Genomic DNA, 18,409 nt, shown 5'->3' with positions numbered 1-18,409 from the left:
GAATAGTAAGACATAAAATGAAAGCAATAGAAGAGAGAAAAAGAGAACAAACAACAGAAGGAAAAAATAGAAAACAAATACAAGATGATAGATTCAAACCTCAGCTTTATCAATCATAATATTAAATGTAGATGATATAGAACCCCAATGAAGAGGCAGAGATTGTTATATAAGATTAAAAAGTATGGTCTAACTTATTTCAACAAGAAGACTTAATGATTCTAAATATATATGCACCCAACATTGGAGCACCTAGATTCATAAAACAAGTTTTTAGAGATTTATGAAGAGATTGAGAAAACCACAGACTAATAATGGGGGACTTTGACACCCTACTGACAATGTTAGACAGATCACTGAGGCAGAAAACTAACGAAGATATTCTGGGATTAAACTTGACATGACCAATTGAACCTAAAAGACATCTGCAAAGCACTCTACTCCACAACAAAATATACATTACCTACAATACTCTAAGACTGGCCACGTGTTTGTTCACAAAGCAAGTTTAAACAAATTAAATAAAAACAGAAATCATATTGGCCACATTCTCAGATCACAGCACAAGAAAAGTAGAAATCAATACCAAGAAGATCCATCAAAATAATACAATAACATGGAAGTTAACTTGTTCCTGAATGACTTTTCAGAATACAATTGAGGCAGAATTTTAAAAAATTCATTGTAACTAGTGAAAACAGACACACAACATACCAGCATCTTTGGGACCCAACTAAAATGGTGTTAAGAGGAAAGTTTATAATGCAAAACACTTACATTAAGAAGTTTGAAAGATCTCAAATTAACAATCTAACATCACACCTAGAGGAACTATAAAACCAAGAGCAAACCAATCCCAAAACTATCAGAAGAAAAGAAATAAAAATCAGAGCTGAACTGAATGAAACTGCAATGTAAAACTAGATAAAAAAGCTCAACACAACCAAAAGTTAGTTGTTCAAAAGATTAAACAAGATTGATAGGCCACTAGTTATATTAACAAGGAAAAAAGTGAGAAGATCTGAATTAACACAATCAGAAATGGCAAAGACAACTTTACAACTGACCCCACAAAATTACAAAAGATCCTCAGAGACTATTGTGAACATGCCATGCACACAAACTAGAAAACCTAAAAGAAATAAACAAATTTCTGAAAACACAGTCTCCCAAGATTGAACAAGGAAGAAATTTAAATCCTGAATAGATCAATAATGAGTTTTGAAACCAAATCAGTAATAAAAGGCCTACCAAACAATAAAAGCCCTGAGCCAGATGGATTCACAGCTAAATTCTGCCAGGCATACAAACAGCTAGTACCAATGCTCCTAAAATTATTCAAAAAAATTGAAGGGGGAGGGACTCTTCCCTAACTTATTCTATGAAGCCAGTATCATTCTAATACCAAAGCCTGGTAAAGACATAACAAGAAAAGAAACCTTCAGGCCAATAACTGATAAACATAGATGCAAAAATCTTTAACAAAATACTAGCAAATCTAATCCAGCAGCATGTCAAAAAGTTAATTCACCACAATCAAGTAGCTTTATCTCTGGAATGCAAGGTTAGTTCCACATACACAAACCAGTAAGTGTGATTCACCATATAAAGAGAACTAAAATAAAAAAATCACACAATCATCTCATTAGATGCAAAAATGCTTTCAATAAAATTCAACATCTGTTTATGTTAAAAACCCGCAACAAATTAGGCATCGAAGAAACATACCTGAAAATAATAAGAGCCATCTATGACAAACCCACAGCCAATATCATACTCAGAGATTATTATGAGATGTAAAATAATACTTGTGGAATGGGAAAAAGCTAGAAGTGTTCCTCTTGAGAACTGGAACAAGACAAGGATGCACCACTCCTATTGAACATAGTACTTGAAGTTCTAACCAGAACAGACAAAAGAAAGAAATGAAAGGCATCCAAGTAGGAAGAGAGGAAGTCAAACTGTCTTTGCAGATGATATGATTCAATACCTAGAAAGCCCTATAGACTCCACCAGAAAGCTTATAAAACTGATAAACAACTTCAGTAAAATTTCTAGATACACAATGTACAAAAATCAGTAGGATTTCTATACACCAACGGTGTTCAAGCTAAGAGCCAAATCAAGAATGCAATCCTATTCACAGTAGCCACAAAAATATAAAATACCTAGAAATACAGCATGAAAGATCTCTACAATGAGAATTATAAAACATACTGAAAGAAATTAGGAATGACATGAATAAATGGAAAAACATTCCATGTTCATGGACTGAAAAAAATTAATATTTTTAAAATGGCCATACCACCCAAAGCAATTTAAAGATTCAATGCTACTCCCATCAGACTACCAATGACGTTTTCCACAGGATTAGAAAAACACTATTCTAAAATTCTAATGGAATCGCAAAAGAGCCCAAATATCCAAGGCAGTCATAAGCAAAGATAACAAATTTGAAGGCATCACACTACCTGACTTCAAACTATACTACAAGGCTACAATAACCAAAACATCATGGCACTAGTATGAATGCAGACAAACCAGTAGAACAGGACAGAGAAAAAGAAAGTCACATACCTCCAGTCAGTTGATCTTTGATAAAGTCAACAATAACAAGCAATAAGGAAGGATTCAATAAATAGTACTAGGATAACTGGATAGTTGTATACAGAATATTGAAACTGGACCCCTTCCTTACATCATACACAAAATTTAACTCAAGATGGATTAAAGACTAAAATGTAAGATGTAAAACAATAAAAACCCTAGAAGAAAATCTAGGAAATACCATTTTGGACATTGGCCTTGGTAAATAATTTATGACTAAGTCTTCCAAAGCAATTGCAACAAAAATGAAAATTGACAAGTGGGTCATAATTAAACTAAAGAGCTTCTGCATAGGAAAAGAAACTGTCAAGAGAGCAGACAACCTACAGAATGGGAATAAATATTTGCAAACTATACATTTAACAAAGATGTAACATCCACAATCTATGAGAACCTTAAATCAGCAAGCAAAAACCAAATAACTCTGCTAAAAGAATTGGGCAAAGAACAAAACAGACATTTCTCAAATAAGAGATACATGCTGCCAAAAAAATATGAAAAATGCTCATCACCCCTAGTTACTAGAGAAATGCAGATAAAATCCACAATAGGATGCCATCTCACATCAGTTGAAAGGCTATTATTAAAATGTCAAAAAACAGCAAATGCTGGTGAAGCTGCAAAGAACAGGGAACACATACACACTACTGATGGGAACGTAAATGAGTTCAGCCACTGAGGAGATTTCTCAAAGAATTTAGAGCTACCACTTGACCTAGCAATCTTACTATTGGTATATACCCAAGGGAAATAAATTATTCTACCAAAAAGACACATGCACTTGCATGTTCATTGAACATGGAATCAACCAAGATGCCCATCAATGGTGGACTGAATAAATAAAATGTGCTACATAAACACCATGGAATATTATGCAGTCATAAAAAAGAATAAAATCATGTCCTTTGCAGCAACTTGGATACAGCTGTAGGTCATTATCCTAAGCAAACCAACTCAGAAACGGAAAGCCAAATACTGCAATGTTCTCACTTACAAGCGAGAGGTAAACATTTAATACACACGGGCACAAAATGGGAACAATAGGCATTTAGGACTGCTGTGGGTGGAGGGTGGGAAGAAGTCATGAATCGGGAAACTACCTACCAGGTACCTCAGTACATTGGTGATGGGATCATTTGTACATCAAGCCTCAGTGACATGCAATTTCCCTACATAACAAATCTGCACATGTACCCTCAAACCTAATATAAAGGAGAAAAAAAGATAAGACCCAATTATCCCAACTATATGCTGCATACGAGAAAGGTACTTTAAATATAAGGACACAAATAGGTTAAAAGTAGAGAATGGAAAAAGATACTTATTAACCTAAATAATCTAAATACTTTAAAGTAGCAGATTGTTTAAATACATTATAGAATATTAATAAAGTGGAATATTCTGCAGTTATTAATGCTGACAGAGAAGTATATTTATTGAATTTGAAAATAATTATGATCAACTAAGTGAACTGTATGATATGAGAAATAATTGAGGAGCACATTCCTCAAATACTGTGATATTATCTCTGAATAATATAATTTTGAGTTATTTTATTATGTATTATGTGTTATCATTAATAATAAATTTTGAAAATTAGCTGCCAGACTGGAATTTGGCTCTGGCTTTCCCCTGACTGTACCCCAAGTTCCAAATGTAAAAGGTGGATTATGCTTTTAGTGATGCCCATTGCTCTTTGGAAACTCTTTAGTTTTTTAAAAAATAAACTTTGGGACGATCAAAATATTTCTCTTCTTCCCATCTGGCATCTTCCTGTCCCCACACTTGGATGATGATTATATCTCCTAATTCAATGTAGACCAATACTTCTCAATCTATTTATGGTGAAAGACTTAGAAAAAATCCCATCTATCTTTGGCTGATTATTTTGGTCTATTTGTAATTGAATAAATCACTCCTACTTAGACTGCATGCTTAGGTATCATAGCAATATTAAATTGTGATAAACATTTCTTGATGCCTAGTCTTAGTTTCTTTTCTAAGACTGGTCATAAAAGGTTTGCCGACCACAATGTAAGTATAAACAACCATCATGGCACAGTGGATTGTTCCCTTAGTGGTTATAACTGATCTCAAATAATTTACTGATCAATGACCCCTAAATTCAGTGTAACCTGAATTGATAGAGATTAGTAACTGATAGCAAGGTTAAAAACAAACCGTGAAGTGGGGTAGACTTGAATCTAGGAATTATGAGCATATTGTGAAGCCTTAGTTACTTGGAAATGCCACATCTTAGGGCATTATTCCCTTACACAATGGCTTGACATTTCTATAATTTTCACTTTTGGCATGTGTATTTTTTGTGTTAATATGAGTAACATGGCCAATTTAATTTACTTTAAATGTATGCTATAGAAAAGATGTTGCATTCTTGGGTTCAATTTTTATTTCCATCTGGAAGTCATTTTTGTTTTGAAGCAGTAGAATAGATTAATTCCATTTTAAGAAGAAAGTCAGTGGGAAAAAGTTTGCTATATAAAACCTTGCTTCACAGTTAACTTCTATATCTGTTCCACATCTTGAGGTGCTTTTTTTTATGTATTCTTCTTCCAAGCTCTTACTATAGATTTGCAAAATGTTGAGGGTAGAAGAAAAGAAATACTCATTCTTTCTGCAGAAGCAATTTAATGTTTCTATTTTCAATTACTTTCATAGGATTTCCATAAAATAGTTCAATAAGAAATATTGTTGCCAATTCTGTTGTTCAGTCTTATTAAGTAATATTAACATAGTTGGGCTAAATCTTATATTTTTCCAGAACGCATAACTAATTCTCATTGATGTTTCCATTGGCAGATGTTTCCTTTGTTAATCTGACTCTACATTTTATCTTCAAAGAATGAACATTCTTCTGGCTACTAAGAACACCATGAGACAGAAAAGTATTTTTTTAAAAAATTTCCTTTCCTTATAGTCAAAGCTAGAACCTCTCAGACTGCCAGAATGGTTTGCCTCTTTCCCAAGTCAAATTGGGTAAAAAGTAGGGCTGATAGTTTTTCCTAAAAGTTTGGATAATTAATTTAGGATTTACAAATCAATCAAATATTAAATGCCAGGAATATTCATATGTAGCTAAAGGTATACCATACTCTTATAGCTGAAAGTGAGGCCAAAGGAAAGACACTGAAGCTTAATAATGGGAAACAAATTACTTCTGAACTTTTGCAAAGCTTCTCCCTCCCCAGTTGCATTAAGGAAAAAGATATCTGTAAAATCAAAGTCAAAATATATCACTTCAAATTCTGAGGTTCAGACTGACAATGTTACCATGCTTTGCTGTGGTAGACTACTGCAAAAATGTAAGTTACCTAACTAAGATCAAGGATGTAAATGCATCTCTATTGTATCCTGGCAATGGTTTAGACCATCAAGCCTTTTGCAGTTTTCTGGTGCCTGATTAACCTGATGCCTAAGCCTTTTGAAATTTGTTATTTATTACAGTTTTTCCTCTTATTACAAAAATTGTTATAAATTATATGTTAAAATATTTTTCTCATCTTTTTTCCTGCCTTCCAATTTAACCAGTCTAGTCTAAAGTATTTTGCTAAGTATTCCTTTTGCATGCTTTCTATTGATTAGAATTTTTCTCCAGCAAGATTCTTTCCAAAGGCTAACCGTAAGAATTGCTGACTAAAGGCATTTTCATAAAGAATTTATAGTGGTATTGGACTATGGTTTGACTGTGGAGTGCAATTATACAATTTGGAGTTTCCACTAACATTACCCTCCGTGCATGTGTACTCAATGGTATATCCTGATGTTTGAAAAACAGAAAATCACCACAGCTGGGGAGGAGGAGGATCTGGAGAAAGAAAAGGAAATGGAAAAAGTGGTGGGAGCCTTTCTCCTTGGCTGTGTCCAGTGAGTTACGGGATCGAGACAAAGCTAGTATATTTCCCATCCCCATCTGCCTTCAAATAACTTTTAGCAACCGAGGACTGACAATAATATATTTAATTAGTTTCTATTCTAAATACCCAGAGGCAGTTTATCTCAGGCCCTCATGATTTTCCCCCTGAATTCCTGCAAGAGCCAACAAACCACTCTGCTTGTCCTATCATCTTCCCTGGTCCTGCAATCCATCTCCTACCAGCTACCAGAAGGATTTTACTCATAGTGTATTTGATCATGCCCATCCCCCTGTTTAAGAATTCTTCAGAGAAGGGCCTCAGAATGAAGAACAATCTATTTTTTATGCCATGGTAGCCTAAAATGTTAACTATGGTGAAGTTATGATCATATATTACAAATCCTAAGCATAGAAGCAACTCATTACTTCTGATCACACGGTAGTGGCTAGAATTTAATCACATGGTCATATTATTTGCAAAGGATGCTGGGAAATGTAGTCTATTACTGCACCCAAAGAAGATAAGAATGTATTTGGGAGGATAGTTAGCCTTCTCTGCCACGGTAGATTGTTTAAAAAAAATCCCTTAGCAATCATAATAAATATTCATGAATACAAAATTTTTCTCACTAGCAAAGAAAAAAAGAGAGAGAGAGAGAGAGAGAATTGACATTTATTGAATGTCTACCATGTGCTTAGCATAGTTTTTCTAGGAGAGATACTTGGTCTTATTCATCTTTCTACCTCCTGAACTTAGCAGATTGTCTAGCACACAGTAAACACTCCAAAAAAAAAATCTTTGCTAAACTGAACTTTATAAAAATGTGAAATTTTTAAAATACATGAATTATAACAGCAGGCTTTCACAATCTTGTTGATTTTTCCTTTTTTTCTTGGGTCTCCCCGGATACTGTATTATTATTATTATTGTTATTTCTCATAGTGTAAGCCTTAATTGTTCATGCTTTTCCACTGCCACTAATTAAAACAAACAGCTGACTTGAAGGTGAAGGTTTCTTACTATTCTTCAACAGCTACCTCAAACTGACTTCTAGTTGATTATTTCCTTACCAGAAAGGTGATTCACACAAGTTCATGATTTTTATACATTTGATTGCTGATGACTAAGCATGGTTTTTTCTGGGTTACTTCTTAAGGAGGGCATTTAACAGGAAAGTGGGAATTGATGCCCAAGTCATCATCCCTCTGGGCAAAGGAATTCCTTTCAAATTCCAAAGGAGACACATGTTGGCTTACTCCTTATTGTAAAAACAAATGACTGTTTAGAATTGAAATGTGGCTCAAAGCCCTGGTTGATTACTGATCCCTTTTCTGTAGGAAGCGGAAACGGAGAGGTGGGAGGAAGTGTCTCCTGTCCCAGGAGGTTTAGTAACAGAAGTTGTATCTGATGGGAACAAAGACTCAAAGAAGAGAGGCTGCTGGTCTGGGAGGGAAAGGGCCCTCTCTGAGCCAGCCAGGTGGGTCAGGTCAGTGCCAATGATCAGTGAAGAGACAGCTGCCAAAGCCAGATCAACCTCACATCTACAGTGGGTTCTTCTGATGCACACAATCAGGGTCACTTGGCAGCTGCAGAGCTAAGTTTTACCTAAAATATTGCCAAGATCTCACTCATTGTCCCCCTTCCCACCTCTTCCTGGGCCTGTGAAATGCTAATGCCATTTATAGTCTTGCCCATACTGTGTTGTCTAGGTCTGGTCCGGAGAGGGCAGATTCCCAAGTTTCCTAGACTGGGTAGTTCCAACGGCTCATAGTGTGTCTTTTCTCCTCCTCCTCATGCTGTTGAGGTTGTAACTGGGATCTCCATGGACTGCTGAGGACTATTGAGTCCAGTGAGTGGGCAGGGCCAGCCAGGATTTCCTTTGAACAAAGCCGGGATTCTCAAACCAGGGACACAGACATCAATTACTAGCCACTCTGGCCAAAGCTGCTGGTCTCTACCTCCTGTTCTTTTGATAGAAGCTGCCAAATTTCACAAGACCGAAAAGATTCTCATGATAGAAGACTTGTCTTTCACAGCTAGATTTTATCTGTGGCAAATGTTATTTCCATAATAAGTTCTGGAACTGTCTCCAACTCCAAACTTCAATATTGAATGTCTCTTTCCTTATCCTTTTCTAAGAATGACTTAGCATTGTCTCAAGTGACTCATCAACAAGATGCCAACATTCTCTCAATTTTCTCTTATCTTTGAGGCAAGAATCTTAGAGAAGAGCAAATCTGTGTAAAACTGGATTTAATTTTTCTCTACCTACACCCCACCCTGGGGAACCTGGGAGCAGGGATTGAGGAGGCCTTGCTTCCTCTGGTTGAGAATCATTGAGAAAAAACTAAGAGAGGGAAGTAGGAAGTTCTGAACTCTGAACTCTACTCAGGAAACTAAATGACAGTTTTGGAGGTGTCAACTTCTCCAACAATTCTGGACAGTTTATTCTTAAGAACTCAGGAAGAACTAGTGAGTCATTATTTCAAGCTTCCAGTTGTAATTTTCTTAACTGCTTTATTTATAAATGTTACTCATGACTCCAGAACCAGTGAATTCTATCTCTGAGTTATGTAGTAAATGTTCATCCAGCAGACAGGTTGCACATGACTCCCACTGGCCATGGAATCAAACTGTTCCTGTCATCACTATTTTGGTTCCTGCAGTGACCCTAACTACCTTGTAAAGCTGGACAAACTGTCTAGATTTGAAGTAATTGGTGATGAAATTGGTGAAAGAATATTTAGGATGATATCACATCCTGAAAAATCTCTTGCAAAACAAAGTACTTTTAGAGGAAACACAAAAAAGGATTTTAAAAACACTATTTGAGTAGTGCCACTATGGGATTTTTTTTTTTTTTCTAACAGGAAATGCATGTGAAACTCATTTCCCCTAACTGTCTGAGAAGGCCTGTGGGATGAATGAATAAATCCTGCTGTTCTTTAGAATTACCTCACCATGGATGCTGGCACGGCCACCCCAGCAGTGCCCCAGGGCATCTGCCTAGATGAGTGGTTGTCACTTTTCTTCCCTAACCCTGCCCTGGACCAAAGCTCTTCCTCAAATTTGTAAACTATGGAATCATGGCATCACTGGTATTTACCATTCCTGCTGGCTTTTGCCACTGATGGTGGGTCTCTGTCTTTAGATTAACAAAAATCAATCCAGAGCAAGACTAGGAAGAAAGAGTGAGGCCTTCATGTGGCATTAAATGGGCTTCCTTTCTCTGTATTTGAGGCAATAAACACACAACGAACAAAACAAATTCAATAACTTTTAAAATTTTCAAATTACAAAGATATGAAAGAGGTTACCCAAGATGGTAGTATTGCAGGACTTTCGCTTAGTTCAGCTAAAGATGGGGTCCTTGACCCATGACCACAAGGTTTAGGCTCGCAGACGATTTGAAAAGTGAGTAAAACAGGGTTTTATTGGGTGAAAAGGAAAACAAGGGGGGACTATGGATTTTCTCCAAGGACAGAGTTCCTGCTAGAGCACTTCCTGTCTCTCAGTTTGAATCCCAGATTCCACACAGGAAGAGGAGGGGCCAGGCTCCTCCCCACTGCAAACAGCGCATGTATGTGACTCAACCCCAGTGCGCATTTCCAGTGCGCAGGCCAGTTGGAGTTTTTTCAGGGACCCCTCCCACCGCCCCCCTGCCAACACGTGGCTGTCTCAGCAGTGGTTTGCTGCAGTGGAATAATTACAGCCAAGAAGAAAAGGGCAACAGGAATTTAGAGTTGAATGTGTGTCTTTGGATCTCACTAGTGGTGTGAATTTAGGCAAGCTACTTGTCCTCTCTGAGCCTCTGCCTCCTCACCTGTAAAATCAGGGACTATTCGTGCCAATCTCACAATATTATGGTGGAGATTAAATGACATAATATACCCATCACAGTGTCTCACATATGAAATGTTATGTTCAATCAACGTAGTTCTCTGTGTCCCTTCCTTCTAGATTCTGAAATTTACTTTGCATGACTATTCCTGAAATGATGAAGTCCTTTTCCTCCTTTCCACAACATTCATCTTGAGTTGTAGATAAAGAGAAGTAAATATCTGACTAGGGTAATGACATCTAGTTTAAAATGAAAGGATAAACTTTTTTAGTATATTCTCTTTTAACTGTGGTATGTAATCTCCAGAAAAAAACTACATTTTATGAGCTATAAATCTGACTCATAATTACTGAAGTTTCTTAGACTAGCTTCCAAAATATGATGTATTTTCCTACTATAAATCTAAGCATCACTGACTTACATAATCTTTTTCCTCCACATTTTTGACATTCTTTTCTTTCTCCACATGATTGAAATCTTTACCCTAGCAGATGCCAAATTGTCACAACTCTAATAAATTTCTCACAAATCTATCTCACTTCTATCCAGGATTCTGTTCAATCTGACTCGTCACCAGTCAACCAACAGACTTCAAGGCAGTCCTTACTAGAGAAGATTCGTTCTCCCCCTCCTCCTGTCAACCAGTGTGTATAAGTTGCTAAAATGCATGCCCAAAGAGGACTTAAGATCTTCCCACAGCAATACTCTATCCTGAGTTCCAATATAGTTCCTGGGCCTTCATAACTAACCAATATGCAGAAAGAGAATATGAACATAGAATTTTGCTTATAAAATAGTTGGCTTAGAGTGCCTACTTTTGACTGAGAAAACCACCTCAGTTCTCTACCCATCCCTGAATCTGTGCCCTTTGCAAAATGATCTTGCTACTTCTCCCATCAAGAGTATAGTCTGTTTCCCTCTTCCTTCAATCTTGGTTTGCCTTTTGATTTACTTTGGCCAAGAGAATGTGGCCTTGCCTCTGAACCAGGCCTTATGAGGTCTTATAACACCTCTGCTCTCTATTCTTTCTGTCATGAGAACAAACCTGGCCTAACTGGCTGGAGGATGAGGGACCATGTGGAGCAAAGCCAGTCATCTCAGCCAGGACCCTTCCACACGAACTAAAAGCCAGTGTATGGTCAGACTTATGACTCACCCCCAAGCAAGAGAAGAAGAACTACTTATATAAGCCCAGCCAAGATCAGAAGAACTGTCCAGCCAAGTCATAGAATCATGAGCAAAAAAAAAAAAGTTATTGTTTATACCACAGAGGTTTTGTGGTTGCTTGTTATGCAGTCTAATTGTACATAGACAACTGGTAACGTTAACTAACAAAAAATATGATGGGAGCTCCTGGGGTAGTCAGGGAGATTTGTAGAGCTGCTGCCTTGGGATGAGAAGGGAGAATTTCTGTCTTTGTCTGCAGTAGAATCTAGACCTTCATGTGTTCATAGAATGCCTGGAACAAGTCCTATGCCCGAGGCTTAATGAGGTTATGAGTTAGACTTTTTGTCTGAGGGTCTTACTCCCTGCTCTTTGAGGACAGGTAAGCCTCTGAGGTCAAGATTCTCCAGCTAAGGCACAGGTAAGCAGGGAGCGGAGATGATGCCAGGGATCAGGCAAAGTTCTGTTGCAGGACTCTTCCTTAGCTCAGCTAAAGACGGGGTCCTTGGCACAGGGCTACGAAAATTTAAGCTTGCAGACAATTTGAAGGGTGAGTAAAGCAGAGTTTTACTGGGTAAAAAGGGAAAAAGGTGCGCTTCCCACCTTGAAGTGTGAATCTCAAGTTTCGCACAGAAAGAGGAGGGGCCAGGCCCTTCCCTGCTGAAAACGGTGGTGCAGACTTCCATGGCTCCATCCCACTGTTCATTCCTCCCAGTGCGCAGACCGATTGAAGTTTTGCCAGGAGCCCTTCCCACCTGGCTGTCTCAGTTCCAAGATGCCTCTTGTTGGAGCATGGACTTTCTTGAGGAACTTAGGGGACCAAAGTGACATAGGTATTTTTCATTAAAATAAAAAAAAAAAACTGTTATAGAACCAAATGTAAAGTTCAAATATATTTTTATGGTAAATCACAATCACCCATTCTCTCTTCTTATTATGGATTAAATTTTGTGTCCTCTTTCCCACATTTACATGTGGAAGCTCTAATGGCCAAAGTGATGGCATTTGGAGATGGGGCTTTTGGGAGGTGCCTAGGTTTAGATGAAGTCATGAAGGTGAAGCCCTCTTAATTGAATTAGTATCCTTGTAAGAAGAGGAAGAGGCCAGGGGTGGTGGCTCACACCTGCAATCCCAGCACTTGGGGAGGCTGAGGTGGGTGGATCACCAGAGGTCAGGAGTTCAAGACCAGCCTGGCCAACACAGTGAAACCCTGTCTCTACTAAAAAATACAAAAATCAGCTGGGTGTGGTGGCAGGCACCTGTAATCCCAGGTACTCGGGAGGCTGAGGCAGGAGACTCACTTGAACTTGGGAGGCAGAGGTTGCAGTGAGCTGAGATCACACCACTGCACTTCAGCCTGGGCAACAGAATGAGACTCTGTCTCCAAAAGAAGAAGAGGAGGAGTCTGGAGTTTTCTATCTCTCCAGCATGGGAGGAACCAGCAAGAAGTTGGCTGACTGCCACCTGGAAGAGGGCCCTCACGAGGACCTGACCAGGCACCATGATCTTGGACTTCCAGCCTCTATAATGGTGAGAAATAAATGTCTGCTGTTTTAGCCACTCAGCTGATGGTATTTTGCTATGGCAGCCCATGCTGACTGAGACATTGTTCTCCCAGCCAGGGGTTTGCCCTCCTCTGCCATCACATTAATATTTTTTGAAAATTTTTAAAAGTACTAGTCTGGATAGTGGCTTCCAAATTTTTCTTTTGTGTTTACTAATCTCCCATTATTAAAAGGCTTATTATGCCCTTTGCCATATCATGAAACCCCTTCAAACCCTTTTAACATAGTCTATGGCTGATGATTATCAAACTTTACAGATCAGGGAATTTTTAGAATTAAATTTGGAATTATGTGTTACACATGCTTTCCTAATCTTTCTATATTCCTTATGGACTAGTTGACTCCCCATAAGAAAAGAGCAGATGACTGCTTATCCATTGAGAAAACAGATATTTCACATTTGAGATCGGAGGGATGCCAGACCCAGGTGAGTATCTGACCCTGTGTTCCATCCATTTGTTTCTTGTCCTGACCACCAGTAGAGAGCTCTATTATTCTGCTGTTCTGGGAAGCCAATTTGGTTTTTCAGTCCCTCAGCTGTTGGAGACTTCAACTGTCATTATAAGTGTATCCTCACTTGTTATGAGTTGAATTGTGTTCCTTCAAAATGCATGTATTGAAGCCCTAGCCTCCAGAGCCTCAGAGTGTGACTCCTGTGTATTTGGAACGGGCCTGTAAAGAGGTTATTGAGTTAAGACGAGCCCATTAGGGTAGGCCCTAATCGGACATGACTGGTGTTCCTATAAAAAGAGGCAATTTGGACACCAAGGACCACCAGAGATGCGTGCACAAAGAGGAAAGACGACGTGAGGACACAGAGAGATGTCTGCAAGCCAGGGAGACAGGACTGCTTTAGAAGAAACCAGTCCTTTTCACACCTTGGTCTTCGACTCCAGCCTCCAGAACTGAGAAAATAAATTTTTGGTGTTTAAGTCACTCCACCTGTGGGATTTCATTACAGCGGCCTGAGCCTACTAGTACATTACACTAGGAAATCAGCTTTAGTTCTTCAACTGTCTATAATTTTTGGTTTTCTTAAGTGCTAAGAAACAGAAAAGTGTCTCTCATATTTCTCATTAAAAACTACTGCTTGGCTCCCCATCTTTGACCTATAGTCTCCAGAATGAACTTCACAGTCTGCAAGTGTTTGTGATACCTTGTTTATCAAGGCTTGCTGCTATTGAGTGTCGATACTGATCGGGGGAGAGAGTCAAAGTCTCACCACGTGTACCCAAGTACACTTAGCAGGTTAACCCTGGGTGCTTAGGAAACAATGACTCTCTCTCTCTTTCTCTCTCTCTCTTTCTTTTTCTGTGTGTGTGTGTGTGTGTGTCCTCACAAAGTTCCAGCAGCATTGCCTTGGGGATAGGAGAACAATCTTAATACTCTGAGATGTTAGCATGTCATGAAGGGAGGACAGAGCCACTGGTCGGAAGCCTAGGTAGAGACTGTGGAAGAGGAAGTAAGCAGGGACTTGTTAAAGAGATAGTTGGGGCCAGGCACAGTGGCTTGCACCTGTAATCCCAGCACACTGGGAGGCTGAAGCAGGCGGATCACTTGAGGTCAGGAGTTCAAGATTAGCCTGGCCAACATTGTGAAACCTCGTCTTTACCAAAAATACAAAGATTAGCCAGGTGTGGTAGCACACACCTGTAGTCCCAGCTACTTGGGAGGCCAAGGCTGGAGAATTGCTTGAACTTGAGAGGCAGAGGTTGCAGTGAGCCAAGATTGTACCACTGCACTACAGCCTGGGCAACAGAGTGAGACTCCATCGAGAGAGAGAGAGAGAGAAAGAGAGAGAGATAAACATGGGGGAAGTCATTGGCCAAAGTTGCAGCCTTGCCTTCACTGAAAATCCATGAGCATCAGGCTGGAAGAGTTTACTTGGAGAGTGGGAGGAAAGGGATTAGAAAAACAGGAGGATAGTGAACCATGCAAGGGTTACTCTCAGGTTGCTTAGTGACTGCAGCATTTTATTTTAGGGGTACTGGCCTCACAATAAATTGTTTTTAGTAGAAGTATGCCCCATGACATATCTAAGACATGCTTATACTAAAATTATTTGTTGTTTATCTGAAGTTCAAATTTAACTGAGCATCCTAAGTTTTATATGGCAATCTTATGCAGGAGCCTATTCTTCATATAGTCAGGGAGATCTTCATAAAATAACACAACTTCGATGAGCTAAGCCTTTCATTCTCTCTCAAATTCAAGATCCGAGTCTTTGCCATGGTCTACAAGGCTGGTCAAGCTCATCTCCCCAACATATCTCCGACCACTCTCTGCCTTGCCTATTACAGTCTTTGCTCAAAAGTCACCAACTCCGTAGGCCTTTCCTAGTGAACTTCTCTAAACTAGCCAGCTTCCCCTGATAAGATTTGTGACTTTATTCATAGCACAAATGACTCGTGAAATGTGATGAGCCCATTTGATATTGGATATCTTCCTTATCAGAGTGTAAGCTGTGCAGGCTGAATCTGCATTCCACGTTTCTTGCTTCTGTATTCTCAGCACTTGGAGATCTATCTGACGAATGATACATACTCAACAAAGAGTTGTGGAAAAAATAATTGAACCTGGACATTATAATCAATATCCAGCAAAACTTAGCACATTGGTGCCAACTAGCACTTAGCAAACTGGAATCTGCCGATAATTTTTAAGTTAATTAATTAAAAATAATTCTAAAGATTATTAATGTTTCTAGCCTCCTTGGAGAATCAACAGAAACAAGAGTTAAGAAACCTTAGCTGGAAAAACAGAACTACCATTCAGCCCAGCAATCCTATTCTGGGTATATACCCAAAGAAATATAAATTGTTCTATTATAAAGACATATGCATCTGTATGTTCATTGCAGTACTATTCACAACAGCAAAGACATGGAATCAACCTAAATGTCCATCAGTGACAGACTGAATAAAGAAAATGTGGTGTTTACACACCATGGAATACTGTGAAGCCATAATAAAAGAATGAGATCATGTTCTTTGCAGAAACATGGATGGAGCTGGAAGCCATTATCCTTAAGAAACTAACACATGGACAGAAAACCATATACTACATGTTCTCACTTATAAGTGGGAGCTAAATGATGAGAACACATGGACACTAAGAGAGGTATAACAGACGCTGGGGCCTACCTGAAGGTAGGAGGAGGGACAGGATCAGGGAAAATAATGGGTACTATGCTTAGTATCCGGGTGGTGAAATAATCTGTATGACAAACCCCCGTGACATGTAGTTTACTTGTATAACAAAACTCCACATGTACTCGTGAACTTAAAATAAAAGTTTAATTAAAAAAAGAAACTAGCTGGAGAAATTAGTAAGAAAGACTGAACAGAGCGTACATGTTGATGTTCAACCACTCTGTTGAATGCATATAAAATTTCTTTTTAAAATGCGTTTGCATTAAAAAAAACCCTTGCTTGTTTCTTCATTATGTTAATTTGTTCCAACTCTATGTTTTATAATAGAGCTTTCTTACATTTCCATAAACAGGGATAAATATAAGAAATATTTCTTATATTTCCATAAGGATAGCTCAAAGGGTACTTTTTTCCTCATCCAGCCCAATTTTTCTGAGCTTATGCATCTTTTAATGCACTCCTTTCTTCTTCGTTTCCTGGGTAGGAAGACATTTCATTTTAACTTTTATCAGTTAGAAGAAATTCACAAAAATAGCTGTAAGAGTCCAATGGAAAATATAAGAAATATTAAAATCTGTATTTCTAAGTAACTGTAACTCTCATCTTTAAATGAAAGGGGGAAATTCAAAGGCCCAGTCAAAGCAAAATTTAACAGAGTCTTTTGGGTAATACATTGCAGAGAGCCTGGGGAACTGAAATCAAGATGAACCTTCGAAATGCAGGAAGTCTGGTCCTATCCATTTTGCATTCTTGTTTTGGAGCAATCGACTGTAACCTTCAAAGTATAATGAATGAATTGTGTTGCATCACAGAGAGGGTGGGAGTGGAGGGAAGAGGGAAGATTTAGGGGAAATGTCAGACTTGAGTGGGAGCTAAAAGCCTGTGATTGCATTCATTTGCTTCATACAGCTGAGGACTGCAAGCAAACGGAGCTGGGATACACTGAAAGAGATGGAGAATTACATATTTTTTCTTAATTAAATGTTTCTTGTGTTTTCCTTCCTGGCCTTCACTGGTATTTATTTTTCCCTACTTGTATTAAAGCAGCATGACATCCTCTATGGGGGAAAATACGGAGTTTCTTTTGGTTGTATGGAAATATTTACTGGCAGCCGACAAGAATATGTTTCTCCAAAGAGAAGGCTGCATTTGTCAAAGATTTGCTTGAATGCTGCCTTCCTTGCTGGGAATAGTTATTTACTCTTAATTAGCCCTAAATACGGTTGAGTGGAGGAAGGCCCTTATTTTAACTGACTGACAGTGATTAAAAGGGCAGTTGATGGGGATAGATCAGAGATCATCATCAATAATAAAATCTGACGATAGGAACAACATGTATTTTATGTTCCTATAAACACAGATTTAGTGAAAGTAAGCCCACATAATAGTACTTGCGGCAGAGGCTGAATTGCTCTGAATTTAATTTAGAACAACATAAAAGATCCAGTATGAGCTGCAGGGCACCAGGCTGGGTTTCAGCTTGGGGGAGGCATCTGTTATGAGAACTAAAGCCATTTCTGCATTTTGTACTGCATACCTTCCATTTGGGGAGAACCTCATACATACCTGGGATTCTCTGAAGGTGAGCTCACCTTTCCAGACTGTCAGCATAGTCAACCTTTCAGCTTCCCCATAGCACTCTCTTGACCACCTTATCTGTCACACAGATAGATTCACAACTTTATGACTAATTTAATCTCTTTTTATTATTTCCTGTCCGTCAACTTAATCTAAGTGAATTATCTTGGACATTTTTTACCCTTGGGCTACTCTCCCCCACTGTGAGGATCAGGAAAGGGAAGGATTTACTTCCAGTAGAGGTGGGAGGGACTCAGTGATGGCTCCCATCTCCCCACTCCTTCCTGACTTCCCTGGATCATGTTGTGGTGGGGTGGTGGAGGAAGTCTACCTCTCATGGCTACACTCACTTGGGCTTGCTTTCCACCACCTTGAGCCTGGACCTGCACTGTAGCGTTTTACTTATATAACTTTTTGAAATCAACACACCCCCCAGAGCACATCCCCAGAGCACCCAGAGGTTTCTCTAATCACGCTTACCTGTCAGGACTCTTCCTACCCCACCTGTGACCTCTTGCCCTGGAATAAAGAGTGGAGGAAGTCCCTCTCCATTTCAGTTCCGAAGGGATGCCCACGTTTCCTGTCCCAGGATGAGTGACAGTTCTTTTAGTGGAAACAACCACCACC

At 38.8% G+C, this 18,409-nt stretch overlaps 1 long non-coding RNA gene across 1 annotated transcript in view; it reads right to left on the bottom strand.

Moving 5' to 3' along the window:
• Positions 1-18,409, bottom strand: part of LOC144576720 (uncharacterized) — a 124,456-nt gene that overhangs the window by 16,876 nt on the left and 89,171 nt on the right. The window contains exons 3-5 of the long non-coding RNA XR_013519127.1: positions 18,263-18,362; positions 17,771-17,860; positions 12,091-12,297 (exon numbers count right to left, since the gene is read on the bottom strand). This is a non-coding gene — a long non-coding RNA (uncharacterized LOC144576720). The remainder of the gene's footprint in view (positions 1-12,090; positions 12,298-17,770; positions 17,861-18,262; positions 18,363-18,409) is intronic.

Source organism: Callithrix jacchus, chromosome 6, assembly GCF_049354715.1.
Source record: "Callithrix jacchus isolate 240 chromosome 6, calJac240_pri, whole genome shotgun sequence".
In the NCBI taxonomy this organism is placed as follows: Eukaryota; Metazoa; Chordata; class Mammalia; order Primates; family Cebidae; genus Callithrix; species Callithrix jacchus.
This window is presented reverse-complemented; position numbering and strand designations above follow the sequence as displayed.